This window comes from Cavia porcellus, unplaced genomic scaffold (assembly GCF_034190915.1).
Source record: "Cavia porcellus strain 051 isolate PalLab524CR breed Dunkin Hartley unplaced genomic scaffold, mCavPor4.1 scaffold_13, whole genome shotgun sequence".
Classification (NCBI taxonomy): Eukaryota; Metazoa; Chordata; class Mammalia; order Rodentia; family Caviidae; genus Cavia; species Cavia porcellus.
This window is the reverse complement of record NW_026947496.1, coordinates 17,083,311-17,107,826: the sequence shown is the minus strand read 5'-3', so window position 1 is coordinate 17,107,826 and position 24,516 is coordinate 17,083,311. Positions and strand designations below refer to the sequence as shown.

General features: G+C 41.3%; 1 long non-coding RNA gene across 3 annotated transcripts in view; it reads right to left on the bottom strand.

The window, feature by feature from the left end:
• The window catches only part of LOC134478499 (uncharacterized), a 45,070-nt gene that overhangs the window by 8,300 nt on the left and 12,254 nt on the right, over positions 1 to 24,516 (bottom strand). For 2 of the 3 annotated variants that reach the window (XR_010051143.1, XR_010051145.1), the window contains exons 2-3: positions 1,852 to 3,876; positions 925 to 1,055 (exon numbers count right to left, since the gene is read on the bottom strand). This is a non-coding gene — a long non-coding RNA (uncharacterized LOC134478499). The remainder of the gene's footprint in view (positions 1 to 924; positions 1,056 to 1,851; positions 3,877 to 24,516) is intronic. The other variant, XR_010051144.1, reaches the window with a different exon arrangement.

Genomic DNA, 24,516 nt, shown 5'->3' with positions numbered 1-24,516 from the left:
GGTCCGGATTATTTAAGGGTGACTGGAATCTTATGCTAATAGAAAATATGGCACATATGGTGAACAGAAAATGGAAAAAGTTAAGTTTGCTAAATGTTACAGAAATTCAGTCCAATCCCCAAAATTCTTCCTTATTACTGCATTTTATGAAAGGGACCCACACTAGCTGTTCTCAACAATTGTCAAATGTTGCAATCACCATCTCTTTGATGATTCTGACCTAGAGTTTCTGAGGAATTAATTTGCCTCCTGTTATGGTTGATACATTGTGTCAACTTAGGAAATTTAGACTCAGCAGAAAGCCAAAGTTCTTTGTAAATACCTTCCTCCTGCACAAGAGCAGGGCAAGATTTTATGAATGCTACCCTCATCTGGAGGAGGGGTGGCCTGTGTACAATACAGAGGAGGAAAAGAGCTTGCTTGTCCTCTTTTGGCTGGTTGCTGCCTTAAAGTGTTGCCCATGCCACCCTGCCTTGGAACCAACTGATTATGATCTGAAACCTCTACAAACTGTGAGCTAAATAAACCTTTCCTTCCCTCATTTTGAGTGTTGGGTATTATTTTTCCCCAATGAGAGAAAAGCAACCAAGTCGCCTTCTGAAGCCTTCTTTCTCTCTTTTTCCTCTCTTCTTTCCACCTTTCCAGTGAAGCAAAGAGTTTGAACTACACACTTAAGTCACAAAGAGCCGTCCTTCCATGGGCCCAGAGGAAGAGGAGCAACCAACAATGGACTGAACTTCCAAAATTGTGAGCCAAATTAAGCATTTGCTCCTTATAAATTAATTGGCTCAACTATTTCTTACAGTAATAGAAATTGATTGACACTAATTTTTAGAATAGTGTTTGTCCTTATTTTGGTAGCCATTAGGTTGAAAACAGTTAAATTTAAACTGGAAAAATAAAATCAAGAAGCTAAATGATTACCAGTAATCTTGAGGATTTGCTTTGTCAATAAACATCCACCTCTTTCCATCATGATTCTATTCAAAATTCTGTGGATTGTGCAAGCCGTTTTCTGGGTTATCTTCTATGTATCTACTTATATTCATGATTATCTGTGACAGAAAAACACCCAGATGAGCTATTAGTCTTGGCTGATTTCTGAACAGTAGCAATATATGATCAAAAGGAAGCTGTAGAAACACATTCATTAGAACATTTCTTCAAACAAAGTAGTTTAAACTCACTTCTTTAATGAAATCTTTCTAGTTTCACCATCTAGAATATTCTTTCCTAAATCTGAAATTCCAAATCATCTGCAACCATTTGATATTTAAAGATTAATTTTCTATCTAACCATGGCTCTTCAAGAGCTATTTTAGAGGTAGGCACAGACTATCTTTAGCTTTTTTTGTATTGAAACTTTGTAGTATAGTGGCTTCACTGCATACACATAATAAATACACATAATAAACACATAATAATAATAATAATAGAGGGTTTTAAAGTTTTATGTCAGGCAACAGACATCTCTATAGACTGGTGAGTTTAGAATTCTTTAACTGAATTATATGTAAATATATCAGAATGCTCTAAATTAAGGAAGTCATATAAAAATGGAATCTTAGCTTTGGCATTAAAAAGCTTTGTAATATAGGTTTCAACTCACATAAACATATCCTTCTTGAATATTCTTCAAAATAGGCATTGAGCCTTTACTAAAAACTTCCAATAAATGAAAAAGAGCTGTTAAAAATGTTTTGAGCTGTTAAATTTTAAGAAGTCCTACCTTTTGCAACTTGTCCAAAAAGCAAAACACCATTTCCAAACTGTATGTTAGAAAGTACTCTGGATTTTTCACATATTTATTAAAATCTACAACCCCTTTTTGAAACACAGATGATATGGTACCTGTCCACATGCTTCTTAATCAAATAAACTTGCTTGAAGCGTTGAGAAGAGTTCAAAAGCCTTTTGAACAGCTTGAGATTTATAGCTGCCAGTTAGTTGTGACAGTTACGCAGCACCAAGACAATACCTACAATAATCCTGTAAGTGCTCTAGACGTGAGGGAACAATGCCCCTTCTTGGCAAGGCATCTCGGTTAGCTCTGTGAAGCCACAGGTAGAATGCAAATTTGGAAAATTGCGCTGCCAATATGCTTTGACTGGAGAAAAAATCTGACGTGAGATGCTTATCAGACATCCTTCTATTGTCTCCTTAACAATGGAGAGCCGGTCCACCTGCCGCCATTTTGGCATGCCATTCTGGACAGAACAAAGGTGCCATGTATCAATGAGAAGAAGAATTCAGGAATGCACCGAGGCTTAGCACTCTGCAGGAAGGTGACACAGAAGTGTCTGGCTCCTATGAAACAGCCAAGACAATGATGAAGATGGGATCCAATTCTTATTCATTTTATGACCTCTTGTTCATTTTAAATCATTTGAAAAAAAAACATATCTACTTCAGGTACACGGTAGTGAGGACACCATCCACCCTGAGAAGTTTATGGTTGCTGTTACTGTTCTGGCCACCAAGTAGTTTAGAGGAATACTTGTTCCAGCCATAACTGTTTTATGACAACCCTATTAGGAAAGCTGAATGAGAAAGGATGGAACCTGGGAAAGATAAAGAACTCATAAGCAGGGCACATTTTGGTTTTGATACCCCCGTGGTACTAAGGCATCACAAGATGTCTCACCCCATTTTGTTTTGTTGTTAGTAAGGTTTGGGTTCCCTCAAAGCAGATTTATAACCAAAGAACTGTCAGTGCTGAGTGCTGCTTTCTGTTGTTTTCAGGAAGTACGACTTGTCACTCAATTTCAAATCTCAACCCAGCAAGGAAGAAACATGTTAGGCCACACCAGTGATGCATTTTGGTATGGCACTTTAGTATCCCTCTGCTAGTCAGCTTCCTGTTAGTGCAATAAAAAGCTTCAAAACAATCAACCTATGGGGAAGGCAAGTTTGGTGCCATGATTTCTGCAATTTCAGCCCATGGTCACTTGGTCTCATTTCTCTGGGCCTATGTGGGAAAGGCATCATGGCAGCAAAGACAAGCCTTTCACCTCACAGCACCTAGGAAGTAAAAAGAGAAACAGGGGACTCAGGGTCTCATATCTCCTTCAAGGACATTCCACCATTGACCTAACTCTCCTCCTAAAGTTTACACAGCCTCCCAAAGGTGCCACAGGCTGGCACCCATGCCTTTGCCACAAGGGCTTTTGGTGGTACTCAAGTCAGTCTATAGCAGGTCCTGATGGGAACATCAGTTTTCTTGCTCTATCTATAATAAGCACTCAGACACACTCTTAATGCTTGTAAGACTCAAGAGGGAGAAAGTCACACATGGTTTCCAACTGGAGGATTTTTAGCCAATCAGACAAATAACAAAATTATTTTCTCTACTGTATTTTTATCAAAGGCAATTAGTTATGGCTCTTTTCAAACAATATTTTTCAACATACCTGGGACTTGTAAGAAATAAAGATGAAAACATAGGCCCCGTGCTTGGCAAAAGAATGTATTTCCATGACAAAGAAACAATTTCAGTGTACCATAGCAAGTTCTATGGTAGCAGGCGCCCGCTGGTGCTAAGGAGAGGAGCATGTGGCTCAGACAAGGCCGTGCAAGGGAAGGCCGTGCTTATGGATGAATTCTGGTGCCCATGTCTTCTCTCTTTCCTGTCTCTAGGAGGTAGGGTTTAATGACAAAAGGATGAAGATTCTTAAGGAACTTCTGACAACTTTATGTATTAAAATAGCATCTCACCTCTTGGCCCCTACATCCACCCCAATGGCTCACCATCCTTCCCTTATATGATCCCTCACAATTTCTCTCTTTCCTCTTGAATCTCTCTTCCTTTGAGGATTGCTCATTGCCTTCTCTTCTCCTTATCTTCTACAGCAGAGGCAACTCTGAACTCAAGGAATGCTGTTAAAAAGAAGAAGAGATGGCATTTCACCTAGTGATTCACACTGGCTCTGATTAGTTCCTTAGAAGACTTCCTTTCTTTGTAAGGAAGCATTTCTGCCCTCTTCTCAATAGCGATAGCGTTAAGCTGCCTAGAGATGTGTTGGGGGCTAACAGAGATGGCTATTGCTATTGACAGAGTGGAACAGGGTTGCAGAATTTGAAATACTGGTGAATTTTCTCTGAGAAATGACTTGCCATAGCCCAGCCATGGTTACATCAAGAGTGAACATCTTAAATGTAATGTCCCAAATTTTGATTCTGGTTATTTAATCCCAAGGGCCCAAGCAAGCAGGAGAATCTCCTCTTGGTGTGGTTTGCTTGGTCTCAAACACATTAGCCACCAGGTGAATGCCTGAGTGTGCTGGGGCTGCCGGGATGAGCGGAGCAGACTCATCACGGGGCCTTCTTCACCCACGCTGCAGGTCCCAGGCAGCCCAGCCACATCCTGCTTATCTACAGGCTCAGAAGGAAGGGAGTAGACAGGTGCTGACAGCATTAGAAGCTGATACTTCAAAGAGCTGGACATATGATAAATGAACTTCATGAATAACAAATCACAGTAGAGACCAATGCAACTTGATACCAGTGCCACCTGGGGCCCTGAAGACACCCAACGTCCATGGTTCTCCTCATGGACATTTTGGATCCAGACCCTCCTCAAAGGATGTACTTTCCTAGAATAAATCCTTACTGCAGCCCTTCCTGATCTTTCTCCATAACCAAAAGTTAATTAAGTAACTAGCTGAGGTTGACAGGTACTTGTTAAACCTCCTGTGCTGGCTTTGAGGACACAGGGCAGATTTTGGACACTTCAGAAAGCAGCATTCAGCAGAGAGACAGACATATAAACATGTCATGGCATTAAGGTGTGATCTGTAGTAGGGACTGAAGTAGCTGTGGTGAAAACCTAACGGTTGATCGGAGTCTTGGGTATTAATGTACTAACAGTAAACTGACATGTCTTCAGGTTTTCTTTTTTTTTCTTTCCTTCCTTCTCTCCTACCTTCCTTCTTTTCGTTTCTTTCTAGCATGGCACACTGAGAGAAGGTTTTCTTTTTGGCTCGGTACAGTAGCTGAAATGAAAAAACCCAATACTAATATCTATTTGTACCTTCAGAACCAAGCCCAAAAAAGATTAAATGAAACTGTCTCTTCAGAACTAGAAGAACCACTTTCAAGTTAAAGGGGCTCCTCCAGAGCTTGGAGGGGAGCAGTAACTACGCCCTGGTGTGATGTCCCTGTTTCAGGGGTGTTACACATGCTCTCTTATGCACCCTATTACCTTGAACTCCCTACAACCAGACCCGCAGTTACCCACTGCTCTATGATGGAGATACACCATCAAAACTGCATCGTTAGGCACTTTGTCTGCTGCGGAAACTCTGAATATTGTAGAATCTACATGGCCTCTAGGTCACGCATATGTGACCTCCTGATGCAATGGAGAGATATGAAAAACTTGATACCTTTGAAATTACAGGTGGTAAAATGTGGCATGTTTTTATATATATTCAATGTATTTGTTATATATATATATATATATTTGTATATATCTATGCAAAAGATCAAAATATTGGTAGATGTTTAAATTTTTTAAAATATCACAACAAAAGACACATCGCCTTAATTCCCGTCAAAATATTTCCCCTCACTTTAAACAAACATGCATCGTTTTTGTGCTTTCTGAAGTAGTTCTGAAAGTCCTCTTTTGGAAAAGTCTATAGTGACCACCTCCATGTCCTGAATCAGTTGAACACATTTACGGCAATTTGGGGCAAATAAAAACATTAGGGTGTATTCCTGTCCACCTCATTCTCTGACCACGGGCTTCTGTGATATCTAGCTGTTCCCCAAAATCAAAATGACCTTGAAAGCTAGTACAATTTTTAAATTTTAAATAGTCACTGTATATTTTTTCGCACAGCAGATGCTACCTAGGAAGGTTAGCAAAGGCATAAACCAGTGGCATAACTAACACTGTCATAATACCCATCACACATAATTAAGCAGGCTATACTTTCATATGAGAGGCAGGACAGCAGGGCGGCCTGCACCAGCCTCACCACCAACATATGAGTGCTGCACTGTGCCGTGACATTAAGATGACAACGTCACTAAATGATGGACATGCTTCAACTTCATTTTAAGCTGAAGGGGCTGCTGTCTACACGAGGTCCGTCCCTGACTGAACTTCATTATGCAAAACACGACTACAGTGTTACTTTTGTACCCATTTTATAGAAGAGAAAAACAGGCACAGCTCATTCAGGAATTTACCCATATACTTCCCTGATCAGCCCAGGTTCTTCCCTGGAAACAGAAACAAGCCAAAAAATATATCTATAAATAAATAAATTAGGGATTTTTGTTGGGAGCATTGCAACCCAGAGCTGGAAGCAACTAGTGACGGCTTCTGGTTTAAATTCACACCTTTCGACAGTTGCTTCTGAAGTGGATCTTATCCAAAAAGGAGCAATCTTGTGACTTCAGGGAGTCTGGAAAAGCCCCTTCACCTCCGAATTATACATGGTTACTTTTCCAGGGGACAGAATCATCCCTGTAACCATTTAAGAAGAGCATAAGCATGATAATTCGGTTTAGCAGGGCAGTGATTAACCAAATCCATACTCAAAACATCAAGCAAAGATCAGAACCTTCCTGAGAACAAGTGTGGGTTGGAAGAAAGTCAGAAAACATGGAGAAGCCTGAAGAGGTTGCACAGAGCACAGAAGATGGCAGGAAGGAGGAGGCGGAACAAACCTCACAAAGGATTCCTTCTGACCGGGCAGCCTGGCTGATCATGGGGCTTTTGCTGAGGGCAGCGGCAACCAGGGCGTCCTCAAGTCTGTTGCCCTAATTAGCTTCAGAGCCTGGCCCACAACCCCCCTGACAGTAGTTCAGCCCACTGTCCCCTTGGGACTCATAAGAGCACGAGGCCTCCAGGCCACGTCTCCTCTTGACATTATCCTCTTTTTGGAAGAAGATATATAAGTGGTCAGAGCCAAACAGCACTTGGCAAGCCAAACCATTTTTAAAAGGAGATGGCCAGGCAGAGTCCTTTCAGATGCTAGAATTCATATCCTCCACCCCATTGCGTAAATCCCAGTTAATTCTTAAAATCTCCAAAAGCTCATCACAGCGCCTGTCTAGAGATCAACAATGTAATTTTCACCTATAGCTTCCCAGTCCCCAAGTTAATTTGTATCTCCTACCATAGTTCTTTAGCAGACAGAAACTCCCAACATATATTGAATGGTATACCACCTTCGGATAACATGCATCCTCTGTCAATTTGATCTATTTAAGTAATGTGCCCAGCAAGAGAAATGTAAAAACATTCTTGGGCTTGCTCTAGGAAGACATGGAAACCATGTGATAAAATTGGGCAGATATTCATGGTTTTCAACTAAAAAAGTTCATGCTCTGTAGTATGTTGAGACTTGGAGTCATTAGTCTCAGCTCATCTGCTCGTCACAGAACCCAAGTGGTTCTTAGATATTGCCAAAACACTGTGATGTGTTTGGTCTTGTTTTCTCCAATTTTATGTCAAAGTGTTTGTTTTCCCAGTGGAAAATGAGTCATAGGTTTTGCTGCGTAATTAGGAGATGTTCTAAAAAAAAAAAAAAAAGATTTGAGACCTATAATTTTAAGGTGTAGAAGAAATCAGTTTTTAATACCTTGTGCTTGATTTTAAAATGTTTCCAATAGACCCAAAGGATTGTAAATACTACACGAAATAAAAGTTTCTATCATAGCTCACCTTCTATACCTATCTCTGTCTCCACTACTAAGGGGCTGAACAGATACCAACTATTTTTCAGCTACTCGAGAGACATATTAAAGGGAATAATCACTTTAACTTTAAATATTTTAGTCTCATTATAAAAGTAATATCTTTCCATGTTCAAAAATCTTAGAAAAGACAGTAAAACCCAAAGGCATAAATATTAATGGCTAGTCATTTTACCACTTGCCCTTGGTACATTGGCATATTTCATGAGTCCTTACTTTAAACAAATACAGGCATAAATATACACTTTGGTTACAAAGTTAGAATCATTCTGTACCTGCTGTTTTGCAAGTTGCTTTTCCTGAGCAATATATCAAGAATACTTCCCCAGCTATGAGATGTTATTTTCATACAACATCATTTTTTTATGGGTGCAAAATAAAATAAACTACGATATAAATATATCAGAGCTTATCTGAGCAGTTCTCTTGGGTACAGGATCTTGTTTTTATAAAAACAAATTCATGTCATCTTGGTAGCTAAATCTTTTCCTTAATCCAGTTTCTTTTAACAATTAAATTCTCAGAGCGAATCATAGTGTTGAAGGTCATGAACTGAATTTTTGAAACACAAAGTCTAATGCCCTTTGATAAGGCATCGGTCCTTTTTTTGGGATGTAGATGTTGAATGGTAGAAAGCCCAGTTGCCTGACTCAGCTGAAAAGTCCGTTCTGGAGCAGGCTGGATGAGAACTGGCTGGGCTGGCCTGCGTGGGGAAGGCAATTCCAAACAGTCCTGCCAAGGACCTTAAACTATAAGAATTGTGCCTAGCAACCACTGTGAGGAACTAGAATCCATTAGTAATGGTTTTGGGTTGGCAGACAGGACACCTGGGTTTAAGTCCAAAGCAACACAACGAACCTGTGATAAAATTGGACAGATATTCTGTGTTTCTCAACTCGAACATTCCTGATCTATCACGTGAACTTTTAGGCAGGGCTCCATCTACCCACCAGCACAAGCATGTTTGCAGGCTGTGGGTGCAGGCTCTACAGAGTACAGAGTCTAAGTTCCCTAAGAACAGGTGACCCTAAGAGAAGGCTCAGAATGACCTTTGAGACAAGAGATGTTCCATATTTCATGAGTGGATATTCATCTTTGAAAATTACAAAACAAAAGCTGCGTGCCCAACGTGGTGTTCCTCTGACACGGGGCATGCTAAAATGACTGCCTGTAAACATAGCGTTTTGCACAAGTATTTAGGTCTGTGATCCAAATCGAGGTGAGAAGCCAAATCCTATTCAGAGTGCAGGCTTATTCCAAGTCAGCAGCTCCCTTCCTCATCCCGAACAGAGACATCATGTTCTTTATTTTAATCATTGCAACTGGGAAACGGCCCAAGAATGACACAGCCTGTTAGCCAGGTCACAGAAGCTGTTTGATGGAAGTGGATATAAATTGGGATCCCCTTTTATTGCTTGCTATCTGTGCTAATTTATTATTCTCACCTAACAGTTTCTCAGGGGTGGGTAAGGCTGAAGTTGCGACTTGTTCAGAGGTAATCTATATTCATTTATCAGCTCTCACAGGGCTTGTTCTATGCTTGGTGGTTTGTGTCAGAGACAGGAGAAACATGTTTAATTTTTCTTTCCAACATGAGAATCTTCATTTATTTCTTGAGAGCTTACTAAGTGATGGAGACTGGGGAAAACATTTTACTTAGATTACCTGGCTTAGTCATTAAAATAACTCCATCCAAGGTTCAATTATTCTGATTTTGAAGGTAAGGCAACTGACAGAAAGAGTCTAAGGAATTTCACCAGAGCCAAACAATGAGAGGCTGGCAGAATTGGGTCTGTCTGACTCCACACACAATTACTGTTTAGGATGTTTTAAAAGGACTTAGAATAAAAACACCAAGTGTCTACATACTTTTCACTTGTCTCTGAGACAAAATACCCAATGCCCAAAGGTAAGGAAGGAAAGGTTTATTTCTTGCAGTTCTTGGAGGTTTCGGTCCATACTCAGTTGACTCCAGGCAGCGTGGCATGGCTGGGCAGCCATTCATGGCTGCTACAAACAGCAAGGCAGAAACCAGCAAGAGAGAGAGACAGGCCTTCTTCCTGCCGTTACATCATATCCTGGCTCCACCCCTAGGCGGGTGTAGCGCTCACACCACCAATCCCAGCACTAGACAACGAACCAATCAAAAATGCATAATTGCCTGCGACTTGGGGGCTCCTGAAATAAACCATGACACCAACTGTTCCCAGGCAAGTGATATCAGTACCCATGATAAAATACATTTTATTTTCTCAAGAGTGTAAGATCCTTAAAATTATTACTGATTTATCCATGTAGAAGTCTTGTGCTGCTTCAGTAAGATTTTAGATCCCCAAATCCACATTAGTATAAAATATTTTAACATTTAACCACAAAACTGACATTTGGGCATTTTGTCCAATATTTCTTAAGATGCTTGACCTCTACATTCTTTTAGAAATCAACTTTATATTGTGTTTCCCTATGCTTGTGTCCACACACATATATGCATCAAAACTGCACAAAGCAATACTTCCTACTACAGGGATGCCATCTATTTTCTATTCTGTTTCATTTTATTTCCTTTAAAAAATGCCCACTTACAATTCAAAATTTTGTGACCTACTAATTGGGAGCTGTGATTCGACACACAGTGCTGCAGATGAGGGGTTTGCCCAGTGCCAGACACTTGCTCTGGGCTTCCCAGTTTACTCCATCATCAATCCCACTTCCGCTCTTCACCCTTCCCCCATGCTCATCTGCCAACAGCAAAATCCAATGCTTCTTACCAAATATTTAACTTCTCAAAAGTCTCCTTCGTTTCTTACTCCAAGGGAAGTCTGCCCTCTAATGCTGCAAAAGCACCATTGATTATAAAGATTTCCTTCTTAGAAAAGGAACATAAAAAGATAATTTCTAATGTAAAATGATTACACAGAACCTTAGAATTCACTTAATCTAAAAATCATAATTAAAAATAAGGGAACTGAGTGTGGTGGCACACACCTGTAATCTCAGCACTTGGGAGGCTGAGGCAGGAGGATTGCTGTGAGTTCAAGGCCAGCCTGGGCTATAAAGTGAGTTCAAGGCCAGCCTGAACTGCATAGTAAAACTCTGTCTCAAAAAGACAATAAATAAATAAATGTAAAAGAAACTGAGGCCCAGAGAGAAATCTTCCATTACGATCCAAGAGCCGGTGGTTGCAGGTGGGAAGGCGTGATGGCTATATCCTGGCTTAGACCAGAGCATGCTCCCTGCGAACCTGAAAACTCTTGGAAACCGTAACACAGAGCAATCAGAAGCGAGATGCTATAGGTCGAGGCCTGTATTGGGTGATGGAAAACAAAATCTAATCCTTATTTGGAGGAAGAGCCTGTAATTTAGGCTCCCAGGAGCAGGCCAGGAGAATGAATATATCCTTGATTCTGAACACGTTGGCTAACATTTAGTCAGACTAAGAGACTCCAAGAAGTAAGTTGATAGATTGCTGTGGAAACAATAATAAAAGGACATTTCCTTGCATCTCATTCTGAGTTGAACATGGTCCAGAGGGGAAGTAAGAGCCTGACTTTCCACATCTTTCTGCTGCAAGTTGCTCGGGCACCTCACCCCCGTCCTCAGCCCACTTCTGTACTGATCAAACCATATTATAAATGTGTACTTCTCTGCTATTTTATGATGGAAACCATAACCAAGTCCATCTTATTAATAATTGCTTCTCCAGTATTCTTATAGATATTTCTTGTGAATAAAACAAAAAATAATAAATGATTAATAAACTGCTATTCACACTGTTTCTATTGTGTTAGGTGTATGTAGAAAAGACCTTTCATTTTACCTGCTTCCGACAGCTTAAACATCCTCTTTGGTTTAAAAGAATTCTCATATTGCCCCCTAAGAAACAGAAATTGCCCTACTGTGCTCCTGTCTATTTTATACATACTCACTAGATTAACCCAGGTGGGGCTTCTGTGTTCTGCCTTTTAATGTAGTAAAGAATAAGTAGCAGGTACGAAGTCTTGGTCCAGATGTAGAATTTGGGAAAAAAAAAAAATTGCTCAACAACCTAGAAACCTACAATCGGAGCCCCACCACAATCTCTAAGTCATTGGCTGTTTTTCTCTTGGGTCACTGGGTCGCTAAGTATCTGAGGACGTTTACAAGGGATATACGGACATGGGGACATAATGGAAACTTCTATGAAGAAGGGGCAGTCCCAGGACTACTCCCTCAAAAACATTAAAAATTACAAAAATTCCTGGGGCCCACCAAGCTGCCCTTCCTTGTGACCAAAACAATGGACACTCTTGAGACAGATCCTTATGGACCGCCATCCCAAGAGCACCTGTGGGGACCTGAAGACTTGTCTTAATTATTTGGGATAAAGCGACATGGAGTAAAATTAATGCAACACTGATTAAAGTGAAAAATATTCCACTGTGTGGCATCTACAGTAAAGATTGTCTGGTGTAGCCTTTGTACAGCCAGAACTAATCTGTCCCTCCTCCCTGATAGAGCTTTAGAAAGGCGAAAGGAATTCGGTATTATCAATGTGTTGGTTTATCAGATATGAATTCATTTGTTTTTCTCAAAACCACTTATCAGCATGAACAGAGCAGCCTGGCCTAAGCGTGAATTGTGCTCCAAATACCATTTCTGAGTTCACCGGGGGGGCTCAAGCATTTTTTATCTTCCAGTTTGTTTCCCCCGTTTGTTTGTGTTTTTTTAACCTCTTACCTACTGGGGTGGCTTTCTGGGTCAGGATCCCTGTAAAGACATTCGGAATGAGCTCTGGCTGCTGAAGGAAATGCCCAGCGCAGGCTGTCTGGTGACCAGACCAGAGGCTAGGATTTCAGCTCTGCTATGCAAACACTGGACAGTGGAAGTGAGATGAATTGCCTGGAGATGGCTGCTGCGGAGCAGCAGGTCCCTTCAGCCACCACTGTTTTCTTTCTTTGTCTGGGTACAATGGAGAATTCCCAGCGTGAGATCTGGGGCTCAGACCCAGCCATTCTGCATGTTAAGCTGAATCAGGAGAGAGAGAAAACGGTTTCTTCTAGCCTAACCTCACTACCTGCCCCACCTGCACAACGCATATTGGGCTGACCCAGGCAGCCCAGCAAGGACCTGTTCTACCCAGATTCCTTTGTGTCTGCTGTCCATTCATCTTGCTCTGAGAAGTCAAGACACATTTTTCATTGTACGCCTCTCTGGCTGCAGTTATGCATAGAAGCTTTACATCTGCTTCCTGCAAATAGATGTATGTGGAAGGCTTAATCCGACAAGGTCTGCCTGTTTCTCCATCCCTTCAACAGAAAAGTAAGCCATAAGAATTGAAAGGACAATACTTTTAAGTGTTTAGAAGTTTCCCTAATGGTGAAATAAATGATAAAGGATGTCGGCTGGGATTTCTTACTAGAAATATTTTAATGGTTAGAGGAGAAAAGAAAAACATTTTTTTTGGTTTCATAATTTCATGTTTATAAGATCTACATTCATGCATACCTAACACATGTCAGCAAAGGTGAGTCAGAAATGGAACCAAACATAAGATTGTCAGTCATTTCTTGTAACTCACAGCGACTCTTTGTTCGCAGGCTGACACTAAGTATTTGTAGAAACAGCACTGGAAAGGATGTCAAAATTGTAAGGCCACCTCTGTCCCAAGCTTAGACTCACAATATCTAAGAAAGTTTGTTCAGTCTTTCTTATGAAAACTTCCCAAGGAAGTGACTTCACAACCCTCCTTAATAAGCTCTTCCAGTTGTGGGCTGTCTGAGGTTAGTAGCTCAGCAAGGAACTCAAAGTCTAGGTCAAGCCTAGCAAACCTGATGATGACATGAGAATGTGTTGGTGGCCAGAGGCCAGCGTGAGCTCGCAATCAGGAACCCAGCTCATCAGGTCAAAAGAGTTCACAGTGTCTATCTCTACCGGAAGTCAGAGCAAGTGAGAAATCCAAGGATCTGAAAAGATCAGCTGCAGGTAATTGAGAAGTCAGGTCTGGGCAAGGGAAATGCTGGAAAGCAAAGAAAACATTGAAGTAAAGGTGGATAATGGTAACATAAACCCACTTTCTAAACAAGAGTCCATCACAAATAGGGATTGCTTTGATGGTCCTCGGTGTGAGCTTGGCGTGGACTTTGGGTTAGGACAAAGAGGAGAAGGAATTTCATAATGGTCCATAAGAACTAGCAGGAAAGTGGCATTAAACACTGAACAACCGTGGGACCTCACTGGAAATGTGAGGCCATTTCCCTTCCCTAAACCTCACATAAAGACATTCTCAATAGTTTCCCTTCCCTTGAAGCTACTGAAGTCACAGCACCAAGTTGTGACATGCTTAGATTGTTCGAGAATGGCCTCTGTCCCAGCGCATGACACCCGCTGACTCCACTGAACCTGGGAAGCTGACGAGGACAGAGAAAGCAGCCTCACATTGAAATTCTAAATAAATTCACTTGGAATTCACCTTTCAGGTCAGTTTCTGGTGAGGGCTAATATGCCTCCTCTGCACACAAGCAAAACTTAAATATCCTCCTCTTTCTTAAATGTTGAGAGACTGTGGTCATATACTCATGAAAAAGACATGCTTCTCTACAAACCATATTGAAAACACCAGGATAGTTTTCTGTGTCTCCTAAAATTAAATTGATTAATTATTGGCTCCTGAATCTCCTATCAAAAGTCTTAAAATGAAAGTTTTCCACCTGTGGCTTTTGTTTTGATAGTCACTAAGTCTCATAGAAGAGATCATCAATGACTGTTCCCTAGGATTTCTAAAGGACTTGACAATAGTTGAGAAATTCTCTACCTGAATTATAATAGAGTCCTACAAAAGCACCAACTCTTGACATTGCTGGAGGTTTTCTGGTGTCTGGTTGGCCAGGAGTCCAGCAAAATGGGACAACAGAAATGTTGGAAGTGAGATGGATGGCCAGGAGAAGGCCCCCAGAGCAGAAGATCGGGGCCTCTCTTCACACCGCCATTATTGTCTTTCTCCACCTGAGCACAGACAAAAATGTCCAGCCTGAAAGGCAAGATTCAGGTCCAGCAGCTCCACATGCTAAGGCAGTTCACAGTCAGCTGCTACACCTTCAGTCACGCACACTGGAGTGCCTACGACTCCCACGGCACGTCCTTTGTCTATGTATGGTCCTACCTTGCATATCTACCATCCTGCCTAGAATCTGCATGGGGTGACTGAATAAATGCTGTAACTATGCAGATACAAAAGGATAAAGCCTAAACCGTTTCCTCCTAGATCTCTACCCTCTCTCCAGGCTGCCTTTCCCTCTGACTTCCCAGCCCTGCTCTTTATTTTCTTTAATCTGCTAGCCTAATCTCTTCACTGTCTGCCTGGCAGATCTTCATCTCTAGGTGTCTACTCCTAACACCACCCTGATAGCACAGTCCTAGATCAGGGATGGCGAGTCTTTTAGAGGCATGAGTGCCCAAACTGCTGTCACAAAGTGCCAGCACTGCAATTCAACCTGAATCCTGAGGTTTTAGTTTGGAAAAAAAAAAAAAAATTCATACATTAATATCTTTTGCCTTAAAAGAAAAGCATGGTAACAGAGATTTCAACAATATAAATAGCTTTTAATTGAAAGGTAAAATTTGCATTTGGCATGCTTCTGCATAACTGATGGGCTCTCTGCTGCTGTGTGCATGCTGATAATTTACCAAACCTTGTCGGGGTGGCTTGGCTCACTCACCCACAGAGAGGGCTCTGCATGCGCAGTCACACACGTGCCCTCGGTTCACCACCGCTGCCCTAACTTTTACCCAGTTATTTCAGTTCATGCTCACCTTCAATGCTCAGATCAAACGCAGTTTCTACCACACAGACTTTCCGCAGCTGAACTCTTTAAATTTACTATTCATGGTCATGTTCTCACTTGACGTGTATCATTTCCCACTTAGATTTTAAAGTTCTTGGGACAGAGACCCTGTCTTTGATACTCAGTTTTAATCTAATATTTTATTTATTGATTCAGTAGTTTAACTGAGAAACACAGTGCTTATCATGCGCAAACATGATGCTCCTGTCGTCGGGGAAATAAGCTCTTGTCTTCAAGGGTCTTAGAGTTAGCAAAAAAGCTCTTTCCACAACCAGTTCCACCATACAGCCACTGATGAGTTACTAACTGCCATTGAAAGAAGCCACATTTTCTCTAAACCCAGAATTTGCCTTGCATCAGAATTCTGAAGGCGTGAACTCAGTTTTTAAAACTTAACACATGCATAATGCCGTAAAAGTTAAACTTCTGCCCACTGAACAAATCAAAATTTTTACCTGAGAAAAATCAGGAACAACAAAAGAATGATGCCAATTACTCAGTAGGCTGCTGATAGCTTGACTGTGCTTTAAGAGCTGCTAAAAAGTGAGATGCATTGCAGGCGTCTGCTTAGGGCCAAAGAGAAGTAACTATCTGAACTGTGGGGATTTTTTTCAGTATTTCAGTGGTGTCCTGGAAATGTGTAACTTCAGGAATGTCCTGCGCATTTTTGTACAACTGATGATAATTAGTGCATGACCTCTTTCCTGAAGGCCTTCCTTGCTGATAAAAGAGTGTTCCTAACAAAATAGAGGAAATAACTTAGAGACAGCATCATCCTTACGAGACCTTGCTTCCTCCACTACCTCCGCGAGAGAACAAGATTGATTACCAACAGCAAAAGACTCTGCTATCAGCCCCCTTAATGTGACAATTGTCTGTGTTGTTTCACAATAACTTTCACCATCTTTTTGCAGAAGTTTTGTTTTCTGGTAAAACCACTTTTCAATCCGCCCCTCAGTTTTTTTCCCTTTCCAAAACATGGACTGAGTATTTCATCAGACAGAAATGGTTTCCAATGCACGTAACTTTCTAAAGTTGCTTCTGCCTATGGCAGTATTTCTCTTCCATTGTTATCCATAAAATACCTTCTTACCTCAATGTATTCATGTTGCTCCCTGAATTATTGCATGGTGCCTTTAAATTTAATTTTTTCCAAGGTGAGTAGCTTTATTCCTCTCTGGCTGGTTGCTTTTTCTATGCACTAGAGAACTGATGAAATAATTTACTGAGACACATATTATTTTGAATTCTGCATCCTCAGGTTTATTCATGCTAAGCTTTTTATTCTTACAGTGTCTTTGTATATCCTAAGAAACACATTTATCAGAAGAAACTTCTCTTTAAAATTTTTTTGGAATTTTAAAATGTCAGTTTTTCAAAATTAAGTGTTTTATGTGCTCAAAATCCAAAATATTTCAGCTGAAATATTTTTCCATTCTTTTAAATATGATACAGATATATCACCATGATAGTACTGAACCCTTCCAAAATGTTATGGCCCCAGGCAAATCAAATCTCTTTTACCAAATGTAGGAAAATTGTAATAGTTTATGCAATAGCATATCATATAACTTGTTTGTTTATTTACCTAATAAATATTTATTAAGCCTTAATAATGTTCCTGGTAGGATGCAGGTACTTGAGAGGAATATTAAAAAAATGGTCTATGGAAGTATGGGGGATTAACTAATGGTCAACTTGTAACACCCATCTGAAGATTGTTGTCAACAGCACAAAAGGAGAATGAGAGAGGAAGATGGTACACCGTTGATTCCTTGGAGAAACTTGTCACTCTGGCTTTTCTGCTAAGAACTCAGCTGTTCTCATCATGGAAGGAGGTCACTGTTGCTGAGGATGGCTGTGGTTTTCTTTGGGGGAGTTCTGATTCTTATCAAGCGTCACTTCCTGCTTCTGGTACAGATCCTTTATCCAGCTAGCACAGACTTTCCAATTTCCATCACTGAACTTTGGGCCTTTCTAATGCAGATCTTTGATACAGACTTGCACGAGACATTGTCGGGGCCTGAGGCCTCCAACTGGACTCATGGAGGACATTGCCATGGGCTATCAACTCCAGTTGGACTGGTGCAGGGCACTGCTGTGAGAACCAGGTATTCAGCTCGATTCTTTGAGTCTCTAGTGCATGGACAGATTTCCTAAACTCTTCTACATTTGACTTTTTGGTTGAATACTATAAAATAACCCTATAAATTAGGTGTCCTGTATTAAATCTTCTCGCTTATAAACCCTAACTACAATAGGAACTTATCTTCTGCTAGAGAATGACAGGTATAAAAATGTAAATCAAATAGCATACTAGGTGTACACAGGTGCCTCAGAAATGAATGAAGCAAGGGAAAAGGATTACAGTGATTTTGGGGACCAATGTGGGTCTCACCAAGAGTGCCAGTGTTCAGAAAAAAGACATCAATGGTGTGACAATCTGGAAGCAACATAAGCCTGAGGTACGATGGCCTGTGTTGTTGGAAAGGAAAGAAGCAAAGGAGAGGCCACAGAGTCCAGAAAATACAGGGAGCACTGGGGGGGCGGGGTCCAGAACAGACCCTGCAGGCCTCTGATGGCCACTGTGAGATGCTACAGCAGTAGGTGTAGAGCCGAGATGCAGTATTTTTGACCTACCCAGTTTCATAGTACCTATTCCCTTCTTTTTACAGTGGAGTCACAACCTGATAAACCCTTAGCATGCTGAAAATATCCCAAGTCAAAAAAGCAATGTATAATCAAAATCTGGTTGATTTTTAAATAAACATTTTAAAAACATTACAGTAAAAGGCACATTGTCATCAATCTCCCGCAAAATACTCCCTGTCGCTTCAAACACACTCATCCCATCATTCTTGCCAGTTTTCTGAAACAATTGTGAAAGCCTACGTTTGTGAGGGTCTTTTTTTTTATGGTTTCCTGAGTGTCCTGAAGCACTTCAAAACTTTACAGCAGTTTCTGTGGAATAAAAACATCCCCATCCACATTAGTCATTGCATCTGGCATCAGCTGACTTCCGGCTCGTTCCCAAAGTCAAAATAATCACGAAAGGTGCACATTTTGATCTGATTCAGAACATCCTTGTAGCCACATAGTGCAACTAAAAACCCAGGAGAGGAGACATACAGAAGTGCTTCAGAAAGTGTCACAAGCAGTGGGATAAATGTGTTTGAAGCAAAAGAAAGTCTTATGAGGGGGTTTGCATGTTTTACTGTAACACATTTAAACATTCATCCTATGTTTTATGCACCCCAGACACCCGCAGCTGCCTCCATATTCTAAAACAGTGTCAGGTGTTTGCCCCCCTGGTGGGGTGGGGCTGACTGAGGGCTGTGGTCACAGCCACCGCCCAGGATTACCAGGGAAGATCAAGTAAATCTTCATCAGATTATGGGGAAAAAGATTCAGATTCAAACTTCCGAGGATGATTTGTAGTGAGCGTATGTGGCTTTCACACCATCTTAAAGTGAAATATAACTAATTCAATCGTCTTAAGTGGGACCTCCTGCATATTTGGACTGACTTCATTTCTGTTTTAAAGGGGAAAATCAGAATAATGATGGCATCGAAATTAGAAGAATTTCCAAAGAGAGAATCACGATAAGGGATACAAAGTAAATCAATTCCTTCTTATTTATTGTTTAACAATTTAAAATTTTTCTGGGCACAGTTTGTCTGAGAACTTAATTCTGTTATGTTTTTTGATTGTGTACTTCTATCAACACAAAGATAATGAAAAATAAATGTACGTGCGGCTCATTGCAGATAAAAACAAACAATAGAGCCCATGAGAGGTATTTTTTTACTAGAGGGGACAGGTATAAAAGATAAATAAAATAGCAGAGGAGGAGGCTGAGGCAAGAGGATTCAAAGTTCACGAACCACTGAGATGTTTTCTCAGAATTTAAAAAGCTAAGATGGGCAGTGGTTGGGGGTACAGCTCAGTGGTAGAGTGTTTGTCTAGCATGCAGAAGGCTTGGGTTCAATCCTCGGTACAGAGGGAATAAAGAACTAAAGAAGTCAGTACATATGATCATTTTGGACAACTAGACTCCACAAACAAAAAGCGGTGACCCTTCACAATGAGAAGTACAAACAACCAATAAGTATCTGAGAAAAAGTTCATCATCCTGAAATGCAAATTAAAATAATGCTGAGATCATATCTCACCTGGTCAGAACTATCATCAGGAACACAAAAAACGGCACAAGATGACAAGGCTGTGGGGACAAAGGAGCCCTTTTGCACTGTTGGTGGGAATGCAAACCATTGCACCCATCTGGAAGTCATCATGGAGATGCCTCAAAAACCAAAATATAGGAATTCCACTTGGCACAGCCATATCACACATGCAAAACAGGTGAAATGTTCATTCAATGCAAATGCTCATATCAACTCCTGATTTTTAAAAAAGCACAAGCACAGATCGGCAGATATTTCCTTGAGAAATCGTAACATTTGACCAAAAGTACTAATAAAGGCTTTTACCTATAATTAAATTATAGCCTAAATGGCGCTTGTGAGCTTACCTTAGGGGAGAGATAGACATAAGGCTAAAACATTCTATGGAAAGTGGGTGGAAACACATCCACTCCTCTAACCTCTAGTGATCACGATGATATGTAGAAGTCGTTTGTTCAGCTTCTGGATATGAGGGGGAAGATGAAGCCTTCCTTTGTCTGGCTTATTTCACACAATGTGACATCTTCCTAGTTCCATCCTTTTTGTTGCAAGTGTTAGAACTTCATTATTTTTTATGCCTAAATGATGTTTTACTGTGCATATATCTGACAGATATTTATTTCATCCATTCATCCAGGTGTAGGCACCTAGACGGGTTCCGTATTTTAGCTGTTGTGAACAGTGTTGCAGTAAGCATGGGGACCTCTCTGGTGTGCTGATTCTCTTTCCTTTAGATACATTCCCAGAAAGGGAGTAACCGGATCCACAATATCCAGTGATCACCCAGAGAGCTCTCCATCAAGACCAAGTATGAATTTACTTGTGAAGGCAGAAACTAGTTAGTTATAAAAACTAGAGCAAGCGGCAGGTCTTAGGTCATGAGCAAATTATTCAGTGGGGCATGCAGACCATAAGACATCACCGAGCTAACTTGTTTCTCGAAGTTGTCTCGAGCTTATGAGGTTAACAGCTCTAGGAGGTGATGCTGTGAAGAACAGATGAGGAAAATCAAAAGCAACCACATATCAGTCCTCTGGGAATCTGAACCCATAGCAACGGCACAGATGGCCACACAGTGCTGTACATTCTTTATAGCAAGTGAAATCAGCTAGTGGGTACAGGGTACAGGGCAATCTGATGACCTCCACGGAAATAGCCCGGACCAACCCAACCAAACCTGCTGTGTTTCTACCCCGGACAACTGTAATGGAACCATGACATTTCTCACCCTGATAATCAAGCCTCCAAACGAAGGCAGGATGGACTGGAGGCCATTTTGTGGAAAATGCAGGGATTTCCTACATATTGGGAAAGTTACCAGTGCCAAAATGGAGTCATTTATGTCAAACCCTACAAAGTGGAGCCAGAAGGCCAAAATGAAAGGGTGCTTATACATAATAGGCCTGTGACAAGAACTACCCAGGCAATTCCGCAAAGCTAGAATATTCCAGATAAGTATTTACATGGCTTCCGGATGAGTATACAGAGAAAGAACTTTGCCTAACAATGGCGCTTTTCACCAATAAGCTAATGCCAGTTTTCTGCCATCAGCCCTTGTAGGCAATCATTTTTGTGTCAGAACAATTTGTATGTACTTTTTTTCTTTTTTTGCTTTTAAAAACTTCCCTGTGCCCCCAGTTTCTTCGCTGCACCTGCAGTCCACCAGGGCATGCATGCCCTGAGTTGGAATCTCCTGTTGTTCTCCAACACAGTCTTCTTCAGACAGTTCACATTTCTTCTGTTCATTTCACCTTGACATTGTTTGCATTGTTTCAGTTCAACACCTGGGAAATGCAGCTGACCTGAATAAACCAGATTCTGGAAGACAGGAGCGTGACACAGACAACCAGGAAGGTGATCCACTTCAGACTTGCTGATTGGCTGCCAAATTTGCACGCAGCCTTGATGAACCAGGCATAAAGGAGGAGCTGGGGCTGGGTGGATGCTCCGCGGCAATAAGAGGTGTCGGCTCCCAGGTTCCCACAGCGTGGGAAGCTGCAGGAGTTGCAGACCTGCCTCCCCCTGCCGAGTGGGTTGAACCTGCAAGAGTGGCCACTCTGCCCTGGGGAAGAAAGGTTGTGGCTGGACCTGCGGGGACATGGAGAGGTGAGGAGCCAGGGTGCATGGTTTTCCTGGAGCAGTGCCGTACAGCCAGATCAGGGAAACAGTCCAGATGTCTGGAAGGCTGGGTCTGCTTTACTCTGGGACCCCTTCGTGTCTTCTCACTAGAGGGAGTAAGAACACTCAAGGAGCCCTCTTCAGAGAGAGGGTAAATGGCTTACATTCCAGTATTGGGTTCTCCATGGCTTTGGTGGACGTGTGCTGGCTGCATCTGATGAACAAGCCTCGCAGCTCTCCTTAAAGGCTGTTTTGAAGTAGTTTGGTCCATTTAAAAGCAATTGAAAACATCCTGAATATTAGTTCCACAACTGGCAAGTTCCAAGAGAGGAATGGAAGCGTGAGGCCAAATCCACCTCTTCTACAGGATTCTACCCCAAACACACTGCTGTCTTTGTCACTTCCCTCATTGCTGGGATAACCTGACACCCTTAGCTTCAGGAGAAGAGGTCTCTTTTGGCTCATACGTTGTGAGTTTCAGTCTTAACATGTCAGCTGGCTCCAGACAGAAGCAGCTCGCTGGAAGACCCTGAGTAGAGGAAAGCTGCTCACCCACCACATGGTGGCCAGGAGGCAGAGAGAAGGAAAGCTGCAGGGAAGGAGCTAAACCCTTCCAAGCTTTACCCCCGTGAGCTGCCTCTTTTAACCAGGTCTCCTACCTCCTACCTCCTAACCCCTCCATCCGCGGGGCCACCCCCAAACCAAACCACCTCCCAAACACCTAAGGCATAAGGGCCAAATATAGATCTAAACCACAGCAACGAGAATCACAGATTGAAGAAATGCTGTGTAGCATGGGGCACAAGGAGCAAGAGGGCAAGAAAAGCATCCCAGGTGGAAAGAAATAATGACCTTGCCTTGCAAGCTGGAGCTGGAACTCGGCAGTCGAAGATGACGTGTCCCATTCCACACCTTGCCTGAGCAGCACAGCAGCGGAAATGTGAAGGCCAGGCTACCAAGTGTCACGCCACTGCGCTGTCTCATTCTTCGGGTGTGGGCTGGGGCTTGGGACCCTCGCCGTCTAGCGCTGACCAGTTGCAACCCGCTTTGCAAATCCATGGTGCTTCCAGAAGTTTGGAGGGAAAGTGGACTCCTACATTCTCTTCTCTGGGCAAAGATCCTCTTCCATTCATCAATCACTCAGTGTGTATCTGTTTACTGTTATGTCTTTATTTTGGATTCATGAATCACAGTTATAAATGTCTAAGGGGATAGAATGTGATTTTTACCTTTAGACAATTTAACATGATGATGCAAGCTAATTAACACATCCAATCAACTCACATACCTATATTTTTATGGTAAGATATTTGAAATATATTCTATTAGCTATATTGAAATTTATAATACAGTATATTATTTAGGACCATAGTCATCCTGCTGTGTAATGAATTGAAAAACCTTTTTCTCCTGTCTGCCTGAAACCAGTAGCATTTAATTAACAATTTTCCATTGCTTCCCTGTGCATCCCTCCATCCTCTGGTAACCACCACTCCACGCCCAGGAGCTCAGCCTTCTTAGATTCCACACATAAGCAATCATATCATGTCTGTCTTTCTGAGTCTGCTGTATTTCATTTAGCATGATATCCTCCAAATTCATTTATTTTTAAATTGTTTTTAAAAATAAGACACAGGTCAAAGTATCTATTTTCATATTCTTTAAGAATTCATATTCTTTAAGAATATGAAAATTCTTGAGACAGGACCAACTATTGTTAGAAAGACAAAATCTTTAGTATTAAAGTACAAATGATTGTGTTACAAGTAGATTCACTGAACAAATACTTCATCCTTTTAAAAATTTTCAATGAGAAACATCAAATATTTGAACAAATTAAGAAAAAACGAGCGATAAGTATCAATGCCTTCTCTCATCTTAAATGGCAACAATACATGTAAAGGTATTTCTTAGTTTAAAAGACCTAATATTTCTATTATATAATGGCCAAAAGATCCAGAAAACACAATTGAACAAAGAAAATAATTCACAGGCAGATTAAGTTCAGGGTCTCTAGTGCTTTCAGAATTTTGAATGAATTTTGCATAAATAACGGATATCCCTTCCTTCAGGGCCAACACAGATCGAAGCTGGGACCCAGATATTCAAGAGAAGAGGCCGGCAGATTTCAGGCCAAAATCACCCCTTCACAGGGCTGCTCTGCAAGACACTGCTTCCAAAGTGTTCCTCGCACTTGTAATCATCGCTGTGTGTGCACCAAGAATCACTTCCTTGTACTCCTAAAGAGCTCCGTATTCACACGAAGGTGTTCTACATAAAATATGGAAAGTATAGGGGCTGGGGATTTAGCTCAGCAGCATAAGCGCCTGCCTTGCAAGCAGGCAGCCGTGAGTTCGATCCCTGGTACCGATAAAAAATAAAAAGACAAAAAAAAAAAAAGAAAAATATGAAAAGTGTGATGGTCACAATCTTGGGTACTTCAACCTGTCAGGCACTTTTCTCAATTACCCTGTATTACCCTCGTTCTCAAACACTTTGGTTTGCAAACAATCTGGCTTGTACACAAAAGCACTCAGCAAAATTATGTTTTCATTCTCAAACTCCACACAGGTGACAAACATGACCATCTCCCTCACAGAAACACAAACACAGCCATCTTCCCCAAAATCATAGAAAAATTAATAAAAATCAAGTACATAGATCAAGGTACCACTGCATATCT